Below are 19972 nucleotides of genomic sequence, written 5' to 3'. Positions count from 1 at the left end.
CAACAACAAAATCTTAAAAAAAAACAAACAAACAGCTCTGCTCTATAAAATCTGTAGCTGGAGATATGATATGTGAAGCCATCAGTACAGTGAGGGGTACAATAGAAACTGTCTTGAGCCCAGCATGTAATAGTAAGCATTCAAAAATTGGCAGCCGTCTTTGCCACAGGAGAGGGGAGCTATGAGTGACCTGGACAGGGAGATGGGTGTGATCCTGTTTGGGAAAGAGAAATCGCTCACTTGGGCCAAAACCCATTAGGAAACCCATTTGGAGAGGTTTGTGGCAAGTTAGAAGGACTTGGAGTTCTTGGGAAGGGAGTGGGGAGTCCCTGCAGGCCAGTGAGCAGGGCTCTGCCTTGCCTGGCACCCAGGGAGGTGACTCAGCCGCCAGCGGTCCTGGCTGCCCTCCACCACTCCCTCCCCGGGACATCCCTGTAGTTCCCCCTTCTAGGTGCCCCAGAGCCTCCCAGTCCGTGCCCTGGAAGGGGGCACTGTATTAATCCTGCCAGACTCGTGGGGACAACATCTAGCAGAGGCCACCCCCTTTCTGCATGACAAACAAGAAACACCATTGGGTTTCCTGAGTTTCTGGGTGAAGGAAAAAGAGACCAGGATTTCAGGCTCTCAAGGTCCCACCCCTGCCCATCTTACAACCCCTGCCCATGTGTCTTTTTGAATTATGGTTTTCTCTGGGTATATGCCCAGTAGTGGGATTGCTGGGTCACATGGTAGTTCGGTAGTTCTATTTTTAGTTTTTTAAGGAAACCTCCATACTGTTCTCCATAGTGGCTGTATCAATTTAATTCCCACCAACAGTGTAAGAGGTTTCCCTCTTCTCCACACCCTCTCCAGCATTTATTGTTTATAGATTTTGTGATGATGGCCATTCTGACAAGTGTGAGGTGGTTATCTCATTGTAGCTTTGATTTGCATTTCTCAAGTAATTAGTGATGTTGAGCATCTTTTCCCGGACAAAACCATAATTCAAAAAGACACATGCACCCCAATGTTCATTGCAGCACTATTTACAATAACCAGGACATGGAAACAACCTAAATGTCCAGCAGCAGAGGAATGGATAAAGAAGATTGGTACATATGTACAATGGAATATTCTCAGCCATAAAAAGGAACAAAATTGGGTCATTTGTAGAGACGTGGATGGACCTAGAGACTGTCCTACAGAGTGAAGTAAGTCAGAAAGAGAAAAACAAATATCGTATATTAATGCATATATAAAGAATCTGAAAAAATTGGTATGGACGATCTTATTTACAAAGCAAAACTAGAGACATAGACATAGAGAACAAACGTATGGATACCAAGGGGGAAAGGGGTGTGTGGGATGAATTGGGTGATTGGGATTGACATATATACACTATTGATACTATGTACAAAATAGGTAACTAATGAGAACCTACTGTTTAGCACAGGGAACTCTACTCAGTGCTCTGTGGTGACCTAAATGGGAGGGAAATCCAAAAAAGAGGGGATATATGTATACGTATAGCTGATTCACTTTGCTGTACGGTAGAAACTAACACAACATTGTAAAGCAACTATGCTCCAATAAAATTTTTTTTTTTTTAAAGGTGCAAGGTGGTGGTGGGGCTGGCCTCATAGGGCTCTGGACGGGGGCACTTAGGAAGATGATTCTAGGCCCTGATGAATTAATTTTTCACATCAACCTACCGCTCCTGGTTCCTGAGTTCAGGATACCATGTTTGTCATGGCTAAGGATGGGCCAGGAACACAGAGTCAGATCCTGGGTGCAGATCAGGGAGCAAGGTACCCTCGAAGAACATTGGTCTGAGAATGAGAGGCCTGGGCCGTGGATCCCGCCTGGTTACGTTCCAGCCCTGTGTCTGGGGAGTCCTTCAGCCTCACTGAACCTCTGTCTCCTCATCTGCAAAATGGGATGATAAGGCCCTAACCAGAGGGCGGTCTTGAGGAACTTTTCAATTGTGAAGTGGTGTTCAGACCTTGTGATTACAATCTAAGCGGGGAGAAGGGGGCATAAACAGTAGGTCGTCTCTGCAGGGAAGAACCTGGTAAAATTAGATGAGAGGATGACTATGAAAGCGTTTACTGAACTGTAATCATGGCACCCATACAAGATAGCGTTCTTCATATTATTGTTATTATTTGAAATAGAGGTGTAAGCACAACCCAGAGGAAGGGGGAAATTGGTTCTGTCCGGGACACTGGAGGAGACGCCAGGGAGGGGCTGGCAGCGTCGACAAGTAGGATTTGGCCAGACAAAACAAAAGGGAAGAAGGGGGACCAGGCAGCAGGGCCGAGGGAGGGGCTTGAACCCTGGCCAGGAGGCAAAAAGGGTGGGAGGAGTGGGGCACAGGTGAGAGGGAGTGTGGGAGTAGGGGGTTGGGAAGCTGGAGAGGTGGAGGGCATGGGGCCCAGGGTGGTACCTCACAACCAGCAGGAGGGTCAGGTACCGTACAAGAAGCCTGGAATGTCCTGGGTGCGGGGTGGTCTGTGTCCACACAGGCCTCATCAGAAGGATTGTCTGAGGGCCAGACTCAGGCCTTCTGGGTGAGTGGGCCTCAGGGCAGCTGGTAAGACCCAGGCCAGGGAGCAGAAACATCCAGGGCGGTAAAGTCCTTAGAGCCCGACTATGGGCAATACCCTCTTTTTCAAATATGGGAACAGGCAGCACAGATGGGGGACGACTTGCTCAGGGAGCCCAGTGAGGCGGGGCAAAGCCAAGTCTCTAGATCTCCAGGCCTGAGCAAAATTCACGCCTTAAGCAAAACTCCATTCTTTCCTGTTTCCCTGATTAAATGTGCCGGTGCCATGCGTGGAGGTTATATGGGGAGCTGGCTGCAAGCAGAGCACACACTCGGGAGCCACCTGCTTGCCTGGACTCCCAGTCCAGCCTTTATTGAATGTGTGCCCCTGGGCAAGTCATGTGACCTTGTGTGCCTTACTTGCCTCATCTGTCAAATGGACTTAGAGACATTACCTACCTTGCGGGGCTGTGTGTTGCAAATGCTTAGCAGAGTGCCTGGCACGTAGTCAGCGCCCAGTAACATCAGCAGCCCTTGAAGTTATCCCAGTTGATTACCAGTTTGTCTCTTTGTCACAAAATCCGATTCATCCTTCTTAAACCACCAGTCCCTTTATCAGTCTCCAGCTTATCTTTGCTTCTGGCTCTTCTCCTTTTTCCTGAGTTAAATGCTCTTGGCCTGAGCTTGTTTTATAGGGAGGAACTTGGAGCATGTTATAATCCATTCAATTTAGCATCTGTCTGTTCTATTCATTCACTCATTCGTTCGTGCCTGATTAGCTGGGCAGCCAGTGACCTGTGCTTAGAGCTCTGGGAAACACAGAGCCCTGATTCCCAAAGGGTTCACCTCCTGCCCTACACCCCCAGCCCATGACCTTTTGCCAGGTGGAATTTTCAAAATCATCTGGTTTGGATGGAGAAAAGGATGTGTGGATTGCAAGAGCCTTTTTTTTTTTTTCCCCTGTAATGCAGTCTTAGAAAATTATGCCTGACTATGTCTCCTTGCTTGGTGAGGACAGAGCATGAGAGATTTAGGGGGTGGGGGTTAGAGAAGGCTGAGAGTTGCTCCCACCCCCAAGTGCTTACAGAGTTCAGTTGTCATCAAAAAAGGAAGACCCAGATCAGGACACAAAGTGAGACTTCCTAACAAGAAATTGAGGTTAGAATTCAGTGAGTATTAAATTAAAGCCAGCTCCCTGGGGCCTGAGAAGCTGGGCTGGTTGTACACTGGCATCGGGTCAACCTCCCCTAGGTTTAACTCACAGAGGCCTCCCCCTACCAGTGACCCGTATTTAGGAGTGGGGCTGTGAGCCTGGTTTTCAGGAGCTAGTTATCTTGTCCCTCTCTGGCCTATCTTATAGGATCTCTTTCAAGAGCCTGCCCTGATCCCTTTATCCAGTAAGACTCCCCTAGCCCACCTGCCTTGACCCTTTCTTGTTCTCACTAATTTACCTACCCTTTGGCCAACATTAATTATTAAGCACCATTTATTTGTATGCCTGCTACTGTGCTAGGGATATAATGGTAAATGAGCGAGGACCTTGGCCTAGAAGAAATCTGTCTCTTAGGGGGAGAGAAGCCCATAAAGAAATAAATTACAACATGGTGTGAGATGTACAGAAGTGTTTGACTGAATGCAAGAGGGTTGCAGAAAGCTTGCTGGAGGATTTGATGTTTGGGGTGATGTATTAGTCGGGCCTCTCCAGAGAAACAGAACCAACAGGACTTAAATATGTATAGAAAGAGATTTATTTTAAGAAATCAACTCACACGATTGTGGAGGCTTGGTAAGTCCCAAACCTGCAGGGTGGCTGGGAGGCTGCAGACTCAGGGGAGTTGCAGTTGGAGTCCTAAGGCTGTCTGCTGGCAGAGTTCCTTCTCTCTGGGGGAGGTCAGTCTTTGTTCTGTTTGGCCTTCAACCGATTGGATGAGGCTCACCCACATTATGGAGGGTAATCTGCTTGACTCAAAGTCTACAGCTTTAAATGTTAATCTCATCTAAAAAAATACCTGCATCTAGAACAATGTTTGACCATACATCTGGGTACCATGGCCCAGCCAAGGTGCCATCACAAGTGGGTTTGGAGGACACTGAGACATTTGCCACATGTGTAGGAAGGACAGAGCATTTGGGGCAATGGGAACGGCATGTGTTCTGAGAACTCTTCAGCTCCCTGTGGCTAGAACACACAGATTGGAGGGAGAAGGGAGAGAAGAGGCTGGAGACGCACGCAGGAGCCCACTGAAAAGACCTTTAAAGCCACACCCTGGAGCCAAAACTATGTGGGGAGCCTAGAGGGTCTTGGGAAGGGGAGTAACTATGGACTAGAAACAGCCTCTGGAGCCCCTTCTCCCAGCACACTTAGTGTAGACATCTCCATGGCTCTCAGCTCCTGGGTGACAGTGGGTGGCAGGGTACAAGGGTTGGCTAATTAGCTATCTCCAAAGGCTCTCCCCAGAATCTGAGAGAAAGCAAAAGAGCATGCCAGGTGCCCATGCAATGGCTTGCAGGCTTCTGAGACAGTCAGGTCATTGACACTACCTGGTGGGCCACCAGGCTGTCCAGGTGAACAGGACCAGCTGTTCCTGCCCTTCATGGAACCTCAGTGGGGAGGCTGGAGTTGGGAGCACTGAATGTGCTCTCTGCAAGAGTGGACACTGTGGGACCCTCAGCTGGAAGGGCCCATCTTTCCCTGGTGTGTCAGTCTCCTAGAAGGGCCATTGGCCTCTCTGCCAATGAGTCACAGCCCAAAGATTTCCTAACAGCTGGAGCACAAGTGTCCACCTCCACATGTACCCTAAGAATTATTAGATGACAGAGAAAGCCATATTTGAAAGGATGACATCATAATATTGGAAAACAAGATAGAATGCCTTCCATGAACCAAAAATGTTGATAAGTCTTAGGAAGATAGGAAGCCCATGAGATGGGGTAGATGGAGAAATCAGAGCAGAAGACACTACAGCCAAGACTCTAGAAGCCTGAGTGATTTTTACCCCAGAGAAGCCAAGTATAGGTCAAGCCGAGAGCCAACAAAACAAAGAACAGGAATGGGCTGCCAGGGTTGCAGAGTCCCTTGAAGAGCTTTTCAGAAGAGGAATTCCAGTGCAACCCCTCTCACTTTCTACATGCAGAGGCAGGCAGCCAACAACAGGCCTAATCCCAAGAAATGCTCTCTAAGGAAAGTAATGGGGCCAGGATCTAAGAGACAAGCCCAGCAGAGGGAGTTCCAGAACTCCCTAGCCAACTCAGTGTTGTGGTCAGGGACAAGTAGGGAAATATGGCAGCTCTGCCTTGGAGTGAAGGATATCACTGTGCCCAGTGTGGAGTAAAGCCCTTCCTTTGGCAATTGCAGAAGTCCACTGGCCAGCTTCCCCTCCACAGTCCTTACAGGGAGACTTGCCATCATAATGCTTTACTCTTTTATAAAGAACCCTAAATAGGATGGGTTCATGATTCCATCATCACATTCAAGGGCAAACCTGTCAGAAAAATAGACCAAAGACCTCCTAGGAAGCTCTATCCAGTTCATTGTTTCACCAGTATCCTTTTTCGCTTCTTCTGCAGTAATGAAAATTTTATCAGGGTACATGGCCACCCAGCTAAAGACTACATTTCCTAGGCTTCCTTGCAGCTAGGTGTGGCTCTGTGGCAGCTGTGAACCCAAATCACAAGTACAACTCCCAGGCTTTCCCTCTCCTGTCTTTTTCCCTCTGAATAGGGTGTGGACAAAGAAGATGGAAAGCAAATGCTGTGGGTCACAGAAGAGATAGATCAAAGAAAGCAGCACTGTGAAGCCACCATATTAGCCCACAGACACTTACACTCAGACTGTTACACAAGACACAAGTAAACTTCTCTCTTATCTAAGCCACTCTTACAGTTGGGTCCTTGTTACAGGGGCTAGAACCTGTATCCTAACATGTATACTATCTTCACAACATAGTTCTTCATTTATAAATATGTATGGACTACTGGGGTCACCAAACATTAGAAGAAAACCAATAGCAGAAAAAGAAGGCCCAAAATGGAAAAAAAGAAAAAAAGAAGCGCTCACTCCAAAGGAAGGGAGTTCAAATGTAAGTGAACCCTAAAATAAATTACTATTAGTATCCTTGGCAATAATTGAGAGATTATCTCATTTAATAGAAAGGAATCAGTAGCTATGAAGATGGAGCAATCAGAGAAAAGGAAATAATTATTGAAAATTTAAAATATGACTCTTAAAAAAATGCAGTGGGTGAACTGAATAACACAGTGAATATAGAGGAATACCAAATTGGTAATCTAGAAGTTCAAACTAAGAAAATATCCCAAGAAAAAGTTGGTGGATAGATCCAGGAGGTTCAGTATCCATCAAATAGGAGATCTGGAAGCAGTGATGACAGACAGTGGCAGAGGGAGAGGGAAGCATGGAAATAGTCAAAGATGTAACAAAAGAAAATTTCCCTGGGTTGAAGAAACATGCACAGATTTTAAAATTGAAAAACCACACTGAATTCAGGACAGGAATCAGTGAAAAGGAACATTAGACATTCAATCTTACTGAAACTTCAGAACATCAAGGATAAAAAATGAAAAGCTTCCAGAAAGAATCAAAACTTAACATCGGAATCTCTCATCAGTAACACAAGATGCCCAAGGACAGTGGACCAGTGCTTTCAAAATTCTGGAGGACAATGATTTTGAACTAAGAATTCTATCTCCTCAAACTTTGAAAGCAAAATAAAGACTTTTTATGTGTAAGAATTTAGAAAGTTCAGAAATTCCCTGGTGGTCCTGTGGTTAGGACTTGGCGCTTTCACTTCTGGGGCCCAGGTTCAGTCCCTGGTTGGGGAACTGTGATCCCGCAAGTTGCGTGGACAAAAGAAAGAAAGTTTACCATTCAGTCAGTCGTTCATATTTCTGGAAGAAAAAGAAAATCCCTGGAGTTATTTCTATCAATATAAAAAGGAATCCAAAAAGATGATGACAGAGAATTCAAGAAGTGAAGGAAGCCATAAATACTGTGTAGGAGCATTGCTTGGTTCTTAACTTGTGGAAGACTTTTCTTCTTGCAACAAAGTCTTAGCTATGTGGAATTACATTTCTTTCTCTTGGGTCTATTCATACGAAGTGGTTCCCCAGGAAATGATCTCTTTACAATCATATTGTTTATTAGCTTCAATTTTTAGAATTAACCTATAGACTAGACTTAATTATAATATGGAAGAAAATGTAAACGTTATGAAACTTGACAATATAAGAATACTGTAATAAATGTATAACTAACAGGAATTTACAGGTGGACAGAAGAAAGGAGGTGGAAAGGTGGGAGAGTGCACAAATTTCTTCATTGTTCATAGAAATGAATAGATCATGTCTAAAGTTGACAGACCAGGAAAGAGCAATTTAAGTATATTATTGGAAGATGTTAAAGGCAACTGCCAGAACAACCAAAAATATATAATGGTGAGATGGTATGGAAGGAAGTTGGGAGAGAGGGTAAATACACACACACACACAAAAAAAAACCCCTCAGCATTCATAGAGAGAGTACTGTAACTGAGTGAGGATGGTTTCTAATTCTGGGGCCTGGAAGACATTGAACCAAAATTCAAAGGGAAATTAACAATTTTAGAAGAAATGGGCTGCACAGCCACACCGGGGCTGTATCTCATCAGTACGTGTTGCCATGCAAACATGCCGGGCCTGTGACTCCAAACATCAGATGTGTCGTGACTGTGGGAAGGCTCGTTCATTCACTCAGCCAGTGTTTATAGGGAGCTCATTTAAATAAACAGATCTGAAGACTGACTTGATTCATATCTTCAGCTTCATGTCCCACCACTAAGCTCTACACCCCCGACCCTCTAACCACACTGACCTACCTTCTCACACACTCAGGGTTTCCCCCAGCATCATCCTGCCTTTGCTCACACTGGTCCCCTTTTCTGGTTGGTGAAATCCCAAGCGTCCTTCAGAGCCCAGTGTACCTTCTCTAAAGCCTCCCCTTTCTCCCCACCCCTAGCCTGTACTCAGAGCAGCCTCTTTCTATCATGGCATCTACCACACCTTATAATCTATTTTTGTTTGTGTCTCTCTTCTCATAGGCTTTGTATTTTTCCAGTGCAAAGTCCATGTCTTTTTTAAAATTGCAGCATAACATACATATAATTCTGAACACACATCATAAGGTTACAACTCAAATAGTTTTTACATATATACACTCATGTAATATATATGTAACCAAATCAAGATGTAGAACATTTCTATCACCCCAGAAACTCCTACATGCCCCTTCCTAGCCAATACGTACGTGCCCCACCAGAGCTAACCACCATTCTGATTTCTAATACAATAATTAGTTTTGCTAAACTTTAATTAAGTGGAATCATACAGTATTTAGCCTATTGTGTCTGAACTCCTTTGCTTATTATTTTACCTGTGAGATCCATCTGTATTTTTGTCTATAGCAGTACTTAGTTCTTTTTAATTACTGTGTGATAATCCTTGTATGAATATACCTCAACTTATTTATCTATTCTGTTTGTTGTTGGCATTTGGGTTGTTTCCAGTTTTTTTGCTGTTTCATAACATAAAGCTACTGTGAACATACTTGTTTGCATTTTTTGGCAGACATTTACATGCATTTCTGTAGGAAACATTCTTAACAGTGGAATTTTTAGGTCAGGGGATAGGTGTGGGTTTGGCTTTGAAGATTTTGCCAATCAATTGTCCAGATGGTTGTGTCTATTTACTTTCCCACCAGCAATGTACAAGAAGAGTTCCAGTTGCTCTACATTCTTGCGTTTGGTATCATTTTGTTTGTTTCACCTTAGCCATTCTGGTGAACGTGTGGTGGATTTAATTTGTATTTTCCTAATGAGTAATGGTGTCGAACACCTTTTCATATGCTTGTTGACCATTTAGATAACCTCTTTTTCAAAGTACCGTTCAAATCTTTTGCCATTTTAACAAAATCATGGTAAAATACACAAAACATAAAATTTACCATCTTAACCCTTTTTAAGTTCAGTAGTGTTGTTTTCACATGGTTGTGCAATATTGGTGACTCTCCAGAACTCTTTTCATCTCGCAAAACTGAAACTCTCTACTTATTAAACAACAAATCTCCATTCCCCTTTCCCTGCCAGCCCCTGGTAGCCACCATTCTTTTCTGTCTCTATGAAGTCAACTCTTCTAGGTACTTTGTATAAGTGGAATCATATAGTATTTGTCTTTTTGTGACTGGTTTATTTCACTTAGCATAATGTCCTTGGGGTTCAACCATATTGTAGCATGTGTCAAAATTTCCTTCCTTTTTAAGACTGGATAATATTCTATGCATGTATATACCATATTTTGTTTATTCATTCATCCATCAGTGGACACTTGGATTATTTCTCCCTTTGGGCTATTGTGAATAATGCTGCTTTGAACATGGGTGTACAAATATCTCTTTGAGACTCTGCTTTCAATTCTTTGGAGTATATAACCAGAAGTGGAATTGCTGAATCATATGGTAATTATATTTTAATTTTTTTTGAGGAACCACCATACTGTTTTCCAAAGAGGCTGAACCATTTTGGATTCCCACCAACAGTGCATAAGGTTTCTCTACATCCTTGCCAATTCATGTCATTTTCTGAGTTTTTTTCTTTTTGTTTTTTTAGTAGCCCTTCTAATGTGCATGAGGTGGTTTCTCATAGTTTTGATTTGTATTTCCCTAATGATCAGTGACGTTAAGCATCTTTTCATGTGTTTTTTGGCCATTTGTATATCTTCTTCGGAGAAATTCAAGTCTTTTGCTCATTTTTTAATCTGGTTGTTTGGTTTTTGTTCTTGAGTTGTAGGAGTTCTTTATATATTCTTCATATGACCCCTTATCACATATATGATTTGAAAATATTTTCTCCCATTCTGTAGACTGCCTTTTCACTCTGTGGATTGTGTCCTTTGGTACACAAAAGTGTTAAATTTTGATGAAGTCCAGTTTATTTATTTTTACATTGGTTTCCTGTGCTTTAGTCTCATATCCAAGAAATCATTGCTAAGTCCAATGTCATGAAGCTTTTCCCCTGTGTTTTCCTCTAAGAGTTGTATAGTTTAGCTCTTATGTTTAGATCTTTGATTCATTTTAACTTTGGCCATTTTTAATTGGGTGTGTGCCTTCTTAAAATTTATTTTTAGGAATTTTTTATATTCTGGATGAGTCCTTTGTTGAATATGTATTGCAAATATCTTCTCCCAGTCTTTGGTTTGTCTTTTTACTCTATTATTGGTATCTTCTGATGAGCAGAAGTTTTTCATTTTAATGAAGCCCAATTTATCAACCCTTTCCTTTATGATTATGTGATTTTGCTTTTTGTGAACGGTGTAAGAAAGTCTTTGCTGGCCCCAAGTTTATGAAGACATGTTCTTTTGTTTTTTTCTACAAACTTTATTGTTTAATCTTTTGTATTCAGGCCAATCATCCTTTTCACATTAATTTTTGTGTATGCTGTAGACAAGGTTCATTCTTTTCCATATGGATATCCAATTGCATCAGTACCATTTGTTGAAAAGGCTAACATTTCCCCCACCAAATGCAATCACACCTTAGTTATAAATCGGGTGACTGTATACGTGAGGGTCTGTTTTCTTACTCTGTTGTTTCCACTGATTTTTGTTGTTGTTGTTGTTCTCTCCCTTGTGTTGATGCCACACTATCTTGATTACTGTAGCTTTTTATAGTAAGATCTATAATTTATGTCTGTTTTCATATTACTGGCCTGGCATTGAGAAGGCCCACGTAATACTTGCAGGCTGAGTGAATAAATGAAGAACTGAGTTGCAAAGCAATCATTGTAACTGCTGTAACATTACTAGTATAGTTTATAGCCATCTTGCCACATGGGCAAGAATGGTGGAGACCATAGATATTCCCTACTTTTGTCATTGTCCACTTTGGAATACACTTTGTATGTCACCCAGTCTCTCTGGTCATTTGTCCTTATAGAGTTTATGATGTGTGCATATGTGTGTTATAGTGTGTTCTATATATTACCCTTTAGAGTGGACCAAAGGACCTTAACTACCTAGGAAGCTTGTAGGCAGATGTGACTTTTGTACCATGGACATTTGTATAGAAACAAAATGACATCAAAGGAACAGCTAGACCTGCTGGACACCCATGAGAGAGCAGGCCATTGGGACAAACGTGGAGTGCAGGTGTTTCTTAGGACTGGCAGAATGCGAATGGCTGGAAGAAAAGTCTGCCTGACTGTGCCCAGCCTTCATTTCAGGCCTTGTTCTTCCTTAGACTCTTTTACCCACAGTACTTCCTGGCCCATTTAAGATAAGCAGGTCAAGTTAAGTTCAGATGCTCACCAAGTTCTTACAGGTGTCCAGAAGCCTCTTTTAATCCTTACCGGAACAAGGCGGTTATAAATAAATAACAAGATAGGTGGGTGGATAGATAACTAGATTTATAACAGTAGGTAACTTCATAAATTAATTAACTACAAGCATCTGGGTTTCACTGGGCCCTTGTTGAGTTCACGCTACAGTTCCTGATCTTACTTCATTTTCAGTCTCAGTGGGAACAAGACTTAAACACAGTAGCTACCTTTTTTGGTGAAAGAGGGAAAAAAAGAACTCTTCACAAGGCCAGTCCACAGGAGGGGAAGGAATGCTGCTAGGAACAGTATTTGGTTACCTGAAGTGTTAGGACTGTGATTCATATCTGAGTCCTGTCTGCAAGTCTGGCATGGCTCCAGCTGCCTTGAGGGTCTCCACGGCAGAAGTCACCCGATGGCCCAAGTTTAGGTTCCAGCTCTGCCATTACCAGCTTTGTGATTTTGTGTCTCAGTTTCCTCATCTGTAAAATGCAGATGATAATGGTCCCTGCCTGATAGAAATATTGTGTAAAACACTAAGAATGGCCCTGACACATACTAAGGGTTTAGTTGTTTGGTCTAGACACAAGGCATTGGTTAGGACCATCTTTGCCTTACTTATCACAACCACAAATAATCAGGCTAACTCTGGGCTTCCGAAGGTCTGGCGGAGTGGAGTTCTGGCTGCATTGTTGTTTGGTCTTGACTATAAAACCTGTTCCTCCTCTCCTGGAGTTGTCTCTGGAGATGGCCCCTCCCCTGTGATGTCAATTCCACCTCGATCCCTGGGCTTTCTAACAGGAAGACAAACACCAGCCAGTTATAACTCATCCGGGATTACCTAGATTTCTCTTTGCTATGAATAGAATTTGTTTCTCGACCAGTGTGTACAAATTCCAAGCCTTGTCTGGGTCTTGGGGTTGGAAGGGAGGAGGAGAAGGGAAAGTAGGAACACAGAGACAATCATCTAAGGGAAATGATTTGGGAGCTGCCCAGACAGTGAATAATCTATCACTCATTGTTGATTGAAAGCATTTATCAAGAATCTCAGCCCTGAGGTTAACAGGGTCATGCAGAGTGATTGCACACAGGGAGGAGAGTGGTGTAAGCGGAGATGGCTGTGGTTAACTGGAAAGACTTCCTGGAGGAGCTGGGTGCTGGGAAAACAGGCAGAATCCACCCAGGACCCTTCTGACCAAGGTCAGTGCTCTTGGGGGTTTTCTAGGCAGTGGCCTGAACTCAGGGTTCAAATCCTACCTCTGCCCTTTCTTGTATCATCTGAAGCAATTAGCTTCACCTCTTGGAGCCTCAGTGCTCTCAAAAGGGCATCTGTGTGAGGATCAATATGTTAATGTTTAGTATAGTTTGGGCACACAGTAGATGCTCATTTAAGTAATTCTAAAATATTTTTAATATTTTACTCAGTGCTGGGTCCAGTGCCGTGCACTGAAATACAAAGGTGAATAAGGCCCAGCCACTGCCCAATTCAGGGAGAGACAAGTTTCCCAGAAAGATACTGATGAACTGGTTAAGCCAGGTCTGACCCAAGGCAGACATCTCAGGCTTCTCAGGGAAGCAGCACTATTTGACCTGTTGGACTAGTGGAAAACTTCTTCTTCCCAGCATAGGCAATCCATCAGACCCTAGGTGGTGCCTGTTTCCAGGCCAGAGGGTGTGAGGGGCTGGTCACCCTGGAAACCTGATCCAGCCCAGCAGCACACCTGGGCCACCCCATAGGACCAGACTGTGCCTTCTACCTGCTTTCTGAGGGTCAGCACTGACCCCAGCTCAGTTGGAAGATCTGTTTGGCAGAACTGAGCCTTCACAGTTTGGGGCTTTTTCTTGTCATTCTAGGACCTAGGAGGGAGCTTTTGAAATCTTCTGCCCACACCCTGAACGGCCTGCACACGGGGCTCGGGAGCCCCAAAGCCCTGGAGGGGAGAGAAGCAGCAAACTCACTGTTCCCTGTGACCACATTCCGGCCTCCTGAGCACTGCATGTGTTGAACCTCCCCGCTAGAGTACAATCCTTTTCTTTCAAGTCTAACCATCAAGATTTTCCCCATATTTCAAGGCCTAGTTCAAGCACATGTGCTTTCAGGAAGCATTCCCTGACTCCTCTTTGAAATCAACCTCCAGACTCCTTTCTCTGTCTGTTCCCTGGGGAACAGCACTGTGTTCAAGCAGAGAGGTCAAGAGCCTGTAGGTTAGAGTTAATGCAAAGTGAAAGCGCTGGGTGGAGAGAGGAGGCTAGACAGGCTGGGCGGGGCCTGATTGTGAGGAAGCTGAAACACCATTGGCTGCATCTCCCTGCATTTGGGAGCTATTGAGAGTTCTTGACAGAGGGAGGGGCCTGGTGAAGTTGGCAATTGAAGAGATTTCACTTTCCACAGTAAATGGTGGGGTGGGGTGGAGGAACATTGGGGGCCTAGAGGTAAGGTGATTAGTTACAGGAGGCAATTAAAGGAGTTTCATCAGTTTCCCCAAATATGGGGCTGTAGAAAAGTTTATGTCAGATTTTTACAAAGGGAGCTTTGTAAAAATATAGATTCTGAGGCTGTTTTCCCGGAGATTCTGTTTCAATGGATCTGGATGGGGCCAGAACCTGTGCTTTTAGAAGATGCCCCAGGACATTTCAGTGGAGTGAGGGTGGGCTATTCAATAATGGTGTTAGGACAACTGACTAGCTATATTGAAAAGACACTAAGCTTTATCTCTACCTCACTCCTTACACAAAAATAAATGCCAGATGGAGCCAAGATAGAAATGGAAAGGAAGGGAGGGAGGGAAGGATGGAAGGAGGAACAGAGGGGTGGAGGGACAGAGAGAGGGAAGAAAAAAATAAATCATAAAGGGACTAGAAGAAAAGTGGGCGACATTCTAAAAAATAATCTTGGACACGAAACCTAAAAGTCATAAAAGAAAAGATTGATGATGCATTTGACCACATAGAAACAAAATTTTTCTGTTCAGCAAAGTTGAAGACTAATAATAAATAGAGAAATATTTGCAGTTCATATAGAAAGGATTAATATCCCCAGTATCAAAAGAGTTTGTATAAACATATAAATATATAATTCATTAGAAACATATGCAAAGGATATGAAAAATAATTCCCTGAATGAAATAATTGTTTGATAAGCTTATGCACAGTTCTAAGCCTTGTTCTAGAGAACAAGAAATACAGATTTAAAAAATAATAAGGTATCTCTGTGGTAAACAGACTAATGACTACCAAAGACGTCCACACCCTAATCCCTGGAACCTGTGAATTTGTTGCCTTTCATGACAGAAGGAACTTTGTAGATGAGAGTAAATCAAGGATGTGGAGGTGGGGAGATTATTCGAGATTATCCAGGTGGGGACCAACATAATCACAAGAGCCCTTATAGGTGAAAGAGAGGCAGAGCCGTCAGTGTTGGAGTGAGTCGATGTGAGAAAGATGTGGCCAGCCACTGCTGGCTTTGAAGGTGGCAGGGGCCAGGAGCCAAGGAGTGCAGGCGACCTCTAGCAGGTGGACAAAGCGAGAAAATGTTGAGGATCATACAACAGAGCTGTGTCAGGGGCTTCCTGCTACAGGTAACTGGGTCCCATGCAGTCAGAGTTACTCCAGGCCTCTCCCGCTGCCCTTGCTGGAGGAGACACACAGAGCCTGAGAAACAGGGTAGCCAACTATGGTGAGGAGTCCAGGTGTTCTGCCCCCTGGTTCTCTTCAGGTGCCCTACCTGCCATCCTACCTGCAGCCCAGATCTGTCTTCTCCTGAGGAGCTCCCAGGGAAGCTGAATCAGAGTCAGGCAGTCCCTGCCATTCAGGGGAAATGGCCCCACACAGAGAATTGGAGGACTCAGAAATTTTCTTCCATTTGGCCTGAACACCTCCTAGCTGGCTCTCCATGGGCAGGTCATGCCTCTCTTCTGGGCCTCAGTATCCTCCCAGAAGCAAATTAAGATGATGGGTACAAAGTGCTGTGAGTCTGAGGACAGGATATTCTCCTGCAACTCATCCATTTGGCTGTAATGGAGGCCAGGATTCAGGCCCCTCTGAGAGCTCTCCTGCCCTGGGCCTCACTGACCAGTCACCATTTCACAGGAAGCCAGTGACCAGGAGGTACACTGGAGGCTCCAAAATCTCCAGCCTCAGTAGGAGGACCATCTAGTACAACTTTGATGGAGGCAGCAGGATGGACCAGCCCATCTGGGAAAGCTGTGTGCCAAGACTGCAATGACTTAATCCATGAGTATCTTCAGTTCTAGCTTGAGCCCTGGGTTGGTATGAAACATTCAATCTGAAAGGTGTCCCAGAAAGTCAGGTCCATAAGACCTGTCACCACCTGATCACCTGCCTATGCTTTTGTCCCCACTGCTGTTACCACTTGGCCCTGCCCAGCTTGGGAACCAATACCTGTCTTGTCTGGGGGACTTAGAAAGGCTATACCACTAGCTGAGTGGTTCCGCATTGTGTTGGCTTCTTTGGAGGCCCTGCTTTGACCTACAGATTCAACATCTGCTCTCATTTTTTTCGAGCACCAGCTGTGTACCAGACACAGGCATACCTTGAAGATGTTGTGGGTTTGGTTGCAGACCACTGCAGTAAAGAGAGTCACACAACTGTACTGGTTTCCTAGTGCATATAAAAGTTATGTTTACACTATACTGTAGTCTACTAAGTACGCAATAGCATTATGCCAAAAAAAAAGCAATGTATATTCCTTAATTAAAAAATACTTTATTGCTAAGAAATGCTAACCCTCTTCTGAGCCTTCAGTGAGTCATAATCTTTTTGCTGGCAGAGGGTCTTGCCTCAGTGTTGATGGCTGCTGACTGATCAGGGTGGTGATTGCTGAAGGCTGGGGCAGCTGTGGCAGTTCATTAAAATAAGACAACAGTGCAGTTTGCCACATTAATTGACTGATTCCTTTCACGAACAGTTTCTCTGTAGCATGCAATGCTGTTTGATAGCAATTTACCCTCAGTAGAACTTATTTCAAAATTGGAGTCAATCCTCTCAGACCCTGCTGCTGCTTTATCAACTAAGTTTATGTAATATTCTAAATCTTTTGTCATTGTGTTCACAAAATCTTTTTGATTTTTGTCTTCACAAAATCTTCACTAAGAGTAGATTCCATCTCAAGAAACCACTTTCTTTACTGATCCCTAGGAAGCAACTCCTCATCTGTTAAAATTTTATCATGAGATTGCAGCAATTCAGTCACATCTTCAGGCTTCACTTTTAATTCTCTGGCTATTTCTACCACATCTGCAGTTACTTCCTCCACTAAAGTCTTAAACCTCTCAAAGCCATCCATGAGGGTTGGAATCAACTTCTTCCAAACTCCTATTAACGTTGATACTTCGACGTCTTCCCATGAAGTTACACATGTTCTTAATGGTATTTTAATGGTGAATCCTTTCCAGAAGGTTTTCAATTTACTTTGCCCAGATCCATCAGAGGAATCACTGTCTAGGGCAGCAATAGCCTTGTGAGATATATTTCTTAAATAATAAGACTTGAAAGTTGAAATTACTCCTTGACCTATGGACTGGAGAATGGATGCTGTGTTACTGGCATGAAAACAACATTAATCTTGAACATCTCCATCAGAGCTCTTGGGTGACCAGGTGCATTGTCAATGAGCAGTAATAGTTTGGAAGGAATCTTTTTTTCTGAGCAGTAGATCTCCACACTTGGCTTAAAATATTCAGTAAACCATGTTGTAAACAGATGTGCTGTCGTCTAGGCTTTGTTGTTCCATTTATAGAGCCCAGGCAGAGTAAGATTCAGCATAATCCTTAAGAACCCTGGGATTTTTCAGAATGGGTAAATGAGCTTCAACTTGAAGTCACCAGCTGCACTGACCCCTAACAAGAGAGTCAGCCTGTCCTTTGAAGCTTTGCAGCCACGCACTGACTTCTCCTCTTTACCTATGAAAGTCCTAGATGGCATCTTCTTTCAAATAAGGCTGTTTCATCTACATTGAAAATCTGTTGTTTAGTGTAGCCACCATAATGAATTATCTTAGCTAGATCTTCTGGATAACTTGCTGCAGCTTCTGCATCAGCATTCTCTGCTTCTTGATGTTAATGGAGACAGCTTGTTTCCTTAGACCTCTGCTAACTTCAAAATTTTCTTCTGTAGCTTCCTCACCTCTCTCAGCCTTCATAGAATTGAAGTTAGGGCCTTGCCTTGGATTAGGCTTTAGTTTAAGGGAACATTATGGCTGGTTTGATCTTCTCTCCAGACCACTCAAACTTTCTCCTTATCAGCAATAGGCTGTTTCGCTTTCTTATTCGTGTTTTCACTGGAGTAGCTCTTTTAATTTCCTTCAAAAACTTTTCCTTTGCAGTCACAGCTTGGCTAACTCTTTGGCACAAGAAGCCTAGCTTTTGACCTATCTCATATTTCAACATGCCTTCCTCACTAAGCTTAGTCGTTTCTACCTTTTGATTTAAAGTGAGAGACGTGTGACTATTCCTGTCAGTTGAACACTTAAGAGGCCACTGTAGGGCTATTAATTGGCCTAATTTCAATATTGTTGTTGTCTCAGGGAATAAGGAGGCCCAAAAAGAGGGAGAGAGATGGTGAACGGCCTGTTGGGACAGTCAGAAAGAACACACAGAACTTTTATCCTTTAAGTCTGCCATCTTATACGGGCATGGTTCATGGAGCCACAAAACAATTGCAGTAGTAACATCAAAGATCACTGATCACAGATCATCATAACAAATGTAATAATAATAAAAAAGTTTGAAATATTATGAGAACTACCAAAATGTGACACATAGACAGGAAGCGAGCAAATGGTGTTGGAAAAATGGTGCGATAGACTTGCTCGATGCAGGGTTGCCACAAACCTTCAATTTGTAAAAAATGCATTATCTGCAAAATGCAGTAAAGCGAAGCACAGTTAAATGAGTTATGCCTGTACTTTCTATACGTGATAATCACATTGAATGCTCACAACAGTCTGAGGCCTAAAAGCAGCAGAGCCAGGATTGGCATCCAGGCCAGTGCTCTTTCCACAAGGCCAGGGCAGCCCCTCAAACAGAAAGACTTCCCCTGATAACAGTGATGGCCATTATTTCTTGACTGTTTACTACATTCCAGGAGGTACTATACTAAGCGTTGCATATGAAATAACTCAATTTAAACCACATGTGGTACTTTTATTGTCCCCATTTTATAGGTAGGGAGACTGAGGCTTAGAGAGGTTCCCAAAATTTCCAGTTAGGAGGTGGAGAAGCCAGGGTTCAAACGCAAGCTGAGTTGCAAAGCTGCCTTTGGGGTCGCATGCTGTATTGCCATGTGTGTGGGCTTGGTGACTGGACACCTGCTCCCTCGCAAGAGCCCATCATGTCCTTTAGGCCTGGACCCCGGTCTGTGTTGCTGCATTTCCCTGTATCCCAATGTTCCCAGGCCTGGGCTCTGTCAAGCTCTTATTAGACTCCCCAGGACTAATATTGCACTGCAGCCACCTGTGTGAGTTAGTGTGTTTGTTTGACTGCTCTAAAAGGGACCGAGTAGATGTGGCTTAAGACGAGCTAGACGGTGTCGTTCTCTCCTGGGGGCAGGTGGCTTTGCTTCACGCCGTCCCTTGAGGTCAGGTTCCCTTCCATGTGGTCAGAGTTGGCTCACCACCACCACTACTTCCATGTTCCTTCCTGAGAAAATGAGGACATGGAGGGCAGACACCTTTCTTTCTGGCCATGACCTACGAGCTACATCTGTTGGACAGACTAGTTGCAAGGGAAGCTGGTAGATACAGTCCAACTGGGTGACCACAGGTCCAGCTGATACTCCGGGGCTTCAATTACAAAAAGAAAGGGGAGCGGCTAGTGGGAGACATTTTCAGTCTCTGCCACGTTCCCCATTCCCAGCCAGAGCCCCACCATTGGCCTTGGCCACTCTGTGTCCAGACTTCCTTCGGTGACTCTCTGACAACCTCTTCCGTTAGTCTCCAGACCCACATCTTCACACTCACCCTCTCTTGCCACCAGCTGAGCCCCCAGCCACTTTTACTTTTCTTTGCAGCAAAAGAATTCTGCCCCGTCTTGTACACACACACACACACACACACACACACACACACACA

This window comes from Physeter macrocephalus, chromosome 3, assembly GCF_002837175.3.
Source record: "Physeter macrocephalus isolate SW-GA chromosome 3, ASM283717v5, whole genome shotgun sequence".
NCBI classification, from domain to species: Eukaryota; Metazoa; Chordata; class Mammalia; order Artiodactyla; family Physeteridae; genus Physeter; species Physeter macrocephalus.
Note: the sequence above shows the minus strand (reverse complement) of the source record.